Source organism: Rhinoraja longicauda, chromosome 19 (genome assembly GCF_053455715.1).
Source record: "Rhinoraja longicauda isolate Sanriku21f chromosome 19, sRhiLon1.1, whole genome shotgun sequence".
NCBI lineage: Eukaryota > Metazoa > Chordata > Chondrichthyes > Rajiformes > Arhynchobatidae > Rhinoraja > Rhinoraja longicauda.
In genome coordinates this window covers 40,211,597-40,215,988 of record NC_135971.1, presented here as the reverse complement: position 1 = coordinate 40,215,988, position 4,392 = coordinate 40,211,597, and the positions used below count along the sequence as shown (strand labels likewise).

The window sequence follows — 4,392 nt, the reverse complement described above, 5'->3', positions numbered from 1 at the left end:
GATTACAATCAAGCCGTCCACAGTGTACAGATACAGGAGACATGTATCATGTTAAATGCAGGATAAAGTGCGATTAAAGATGGTCCGAGGGTCTCCGATGAGGAAGATGGGAGGTTATGGCGGCTAATTGGTGATAGGATGGTTCAGTTGCCTGATAACAGCTGGGGTGAAACTGTGCCTGAATGTGGAGGGGCGCGTTTTCACACTTCTGTCCCTCTTGACCGATGGGAGAGGGGAGAAGGGGGATTGGCCGCGCTGGTCCAGGACAAGTTGCTGGTGATGTTTACTGCTCAGTACTTGAAGTTTACAAACTCGGGCGCCGTTAATGTACACCGGGGTGTGTGGACCGCATCGCTTCCTGAAGTCGATCACTGTCTCCCAGACACGTTACAATCTCCCGCTCCGTTCTCCAGCGCTCCGGGTTCAGTTTACTTTAGTTTAGAGATACAGCGCGGTAACAGGCCCTTCGGCCCACCGAGTCCGCACCGACCAGCGATCCCCGCCCACTAACACTATCCTACACACATTAGGGACAGTTTACAATTTTACCAAGCCAATTAACCTGCAAACATGTACGTCTTTGGAGTGTGGGAGGAGACCGGCGATCCCGGAGAAACCCCACGCAGGTCACGGGGGAACCAACAAGCTCCGTACAGACAGCAGCTGTAGTCAGGATCGAGCCCGGGTCACCGGCGCTGAGAGGCAGCAACTCTACCGCTGCTCCACCGTCCGCGCTCTCCCCGGTCACGGATGTCCCGGCACCTTCCCCACCCCCTCCCACGGCGTGTCCCAGTGGGCCCGCCCTCCCAATGCCCGTGACCACACTTCCAAATTGCCGTGACCACCACCCTCTCAATGCCCGTGACCCCCACCCTCTCAATGCCCGTGACCCCCACCCTCTCAATGCCCGTGACCCCCACCCTCTCAATGCCCGTGACCCCCACCCTCTCAATGCCCGTGACCCCCACCCTCTCAATGCCCGTGACCCCCACCCTCTCAATGCCCGTGACCCCCACCCTCTCAATGCCCGTGACCCCCACCCTCCCCATGCCCGTGACCCCCACACCCCATGGCCGGTGACCCCCCCCATGCCCGTGACCCGCCCCACCCTCCAAATGCCCGTGACCCCCCTAATGCCCGTGACCCCCCGCACCCTCCAAATGCCCGTGACCCCCCCACCCCCCAATGCCCGCCCCCCCCCATCACCACACAAGCAGCCACGGACCGGCAGCTGGAGAACACACTGGACTTTATTGAACATTTATGTCGCGACAGTGAAGCAGAACACGTCCCCCAGCAAAGAATCACATTCCCTGATCACCCCCCCCCCCCCCCCCAGCAATGTATCACATTCCCTGATCACCCCCCCCCCCCCCCCCCACAGTCCACGGGTGGATGTGTCGCCTCAACGCCAGGAACCCCTCCCTCCCACTCTCCCCCCCGACCGGCTCCAGGCCTCGGGTCAACCAGCGCTGCAACGCTCCAGCTGTGATTGCCACCAGATGTTGATCGGGACTGTTCCCCACTGAACCCCGTCATTGCAGGAACATTATGGGAAGCCGCAGCCCCTCCCCCCCCCCCCCCCCCAGTGCAGTCAGTAAATGAGCAGCGACCCAGAGAGACAAGCGCAAAGTCCAAATTACATAACCAGCTGTGGATGCGCTCATTGCTCACCCATCACCCCACGATTACAGTCCCCGCCCCCCGCCCCCCAAAGCAGAAACCCCGCAAACTTGTCCCGCTCTCCACCGACGCTCCTGGACCGGCGGCGGGACACGGCGGCCCTGGGGGAGAGAGAGAGTTGGTCACAGAGCGACGCCAGCCCACCCGTGTAGCAGTAATACCGGCCCCCGCCCCCCCCACCGGGAATAAACACCCACTCCCCCAGCACCACAGGACAGCCCAGCACAACAACAGGCCCTTCGGCCCACACTGTCTGTGCCGACCGTGCCGCCAAGACCAACTATCTGCCCGCGCGTCACCCCCCCCCCTCCGCTCCCCGCATCTCCACGCGTCCATCCAAAAGCCTCTTTAATGCCACTGTCGTGTCTGTGTCGCCCCCCACCCCCTCAATTATCAGCAATAAACCCACCCCCACCCCGGGAATAACAGCCCCCCCCGGAAACACCCACCCCTCCCCTTACGGGATATAATACACACACACACAAACCGCAGCCCATCCACCCACGGGATGTACACCCTCGCAACGGGGAATTAAACTCACCACCCCCCGCCGGGAATAACCCCCACCCCCAACGGTGATCATCCCCCAGTCACCGGGAATTAAACTCACTGCCGCCCCCCCCCCCCCCTCCAGTATAAACGCCGCCCCAAAGGGGGATTAAATCGTCGTCCCCCCCCTGCCCCCCCCCCCCCCACCCCGGGTGTGGGGTGCGGGTTGTGTGTGGTGCGGGGTGTGTGGGGTGCGGGGTGTGTGTGGTGCGGGGTGTGTGGGGTGCGGGGTGTGTGTGGTGCGGGGTGTGTGGGGTGCGGGTTGTGTGGGGTGTGTGGTGCGGGGTGTGTGGGGTGTGGGGTGTGTGGGGTGCGGGTTGTGTGGGGTGTGTGGTGCGGGTTGTGTGGGGTGTGGGGTGCGGGTTGTGTGGGGTGCGGGGTGTGTGGGGTGCGGGTTGTGTGGGGTGTGGGGTGTGTGGGGTGCGGGGTGTGTGGGGTGCGGGGTGCGGGTTATGTGGGGTGCGGGGTGTGTGGGGTGTGTGGTGCGGGGTGTGTGGGGTGCGGGGTGTGTGGGGTGCGGGTTGTGCGGGGTGTGTGGGGTGCGGGTTGTGTGGGGTGCGGGGTGTGTGGGGTGCGGGTTGTGTGGTGTGTGGGGTGTGGGGTGCGGGTTATGTGGGGTGCGGGGTGTGTGGGGTGTGTGGTGCGGGTTGTGTGGGGTGTGCGGGGTGCGGGTTGTGTGGGGTGCGGGGTGCGGGTTGTGTGGGGTGTGTGGTGCGGGTTGTGTGGGGTGCGGGGTGTGTGGGGTGCGGGTTGTGTGGGGTGTGGGGTGTGGGGTGTGGGGTGTGGGTTGTGTGGGGTGCGGGGTGTGTGGGGTGCGGGTTGTGTGGGGTGTGGGGTGTGGGGTGCGGGTTGTGTGGGGCGCCGGCCCGGTTCCTACCTCAGGCTGGAGCAGAGGAGGATGTTGATGAGTTTTCCCCGCGCTCCGAGGCTGCGAAGGGAAGGAGCGCCGTTACACGTCTACTGGCAACGGCGTGGCTGCAGCGAGGCGCGGACGGCCGGACACGCGCACCCGGCCACATGCGCGCACACGCGAGCGCGGGCACGAGCACGGGGGGCGGTGGCGGGGATGCGCACAGACGGCCACAGCGCAGAAACGTGCAGATACGCAGGGACACGCGGGCGCGCGCAGGGACGTACGGGCGCGCGCAGGGACACGCGGGCGCGCGCAGGGACACGCGGGCGCGCGCAGGGACGTACGGGCGCGCGCATGGACAGACGGGCGCGCGCATGGCCAGGCGGGCGCGCGCAGACAGACAGACACAGTAAGGATGTGTAACACTGTGGACAGGGGCGGAGCTGGGGTCTGAGGGAACTTACTCTGGGTGAGACCGTAGCCGCTCTTCCCCGCTGTAAAACACACACACGGTTAGTGACGCGGCCCCGCATCAGCCTGGTCTAAACACACACATTCAGCAGCTGCCCCGTCAGCTCCGGACACACTCACACAGCGGACACGGGCAGCGCTGTGACCGGCAAGCAAGAGTACGACAGGCCGCAGGTCAGGGCTGGGCCCGGCCCCGACACCGGCACACCGGCTCCCCGACAACACCGGGGGGGGGGGGAGGAAGCGGGGGAACAGCGAGCGAGAGGGGACGGCAGGGGACGGGGAGGAGAGGACGTGCAGGGGGTGGGGCGAGGAGGAGAGAGGGAAGGTGTGGGAGGAAGGGAGGAGAAGGAGGAGGGAGGAGACGGGCGAGGGAGGGGGTGAGTGCGATGGGGCTGGGGGGGAGAGCTGGGGGAAAGGTGTGAGGAGGAGAGGCGGGGAAGTGGATGAGGGAAGGAGGTTGGAATGGGGAGAGGGAGGATGAGATGGAGGGGGAGGGAAAGTTGGAGGTGAGAGAAGGGGAGATGGAGGGGATGGAGGGGGAGATGGAGGGGGGAGGGGAGGGGAAGTAGGGAGAGACGGGGAGATGGGGTTGGAGGAGTGGGGAGTGGGGGCAGAGTGAGATTTACTCGGTGTTGTTGCCGGGTCGGGCCACGGGCGTGGAGGTGCCCGGAGGATGATGCAGTCATGGGGCGGCCGGGGAGGTCACGTTGCCCCGGGCAGAGCTGAGCTTTGCGGGAGAAGGATTGGACGAATAACCCCCCCTCCCCCTGGGGCTGCGATGTGTCCGCTCTGCCCGAGGGGTGGGGGAGCAGAGACTCTCAGCCCGATGGATG

The 4,392-nt window shown here is 65.1% G+C and overlaps 1 long non-coding RNA gene across 1 annotated transcript in view; it reads right to left on the bottom strand.

Annotated features, from left to right (window-relative positions):
* Positions 1-1,403: 1,403 nt before the first annotated feature.
* The window catches only part of LOC144603241 (uncharacterized), a 478,910-nt gene continuing 475,921 nt past the window's right edge, over positions 1,404-4,392 (bottom strand). The window contains exons 2-4 of the long non-coding RNA XR_013548569.1: positions 3,550-3,579; positions 3,110-3,160; positions 1,404-1,784 (exon numbers count right to left, since the gene is read on the bottom strand). This is a non-coding gene — a long non-coding RNA (uncharacterized LOC144603241). The remainder of the gene's footprint in view (positions 1,785-3,109; positions 3,161-3,549; positions 3,580-4,392) is intronic.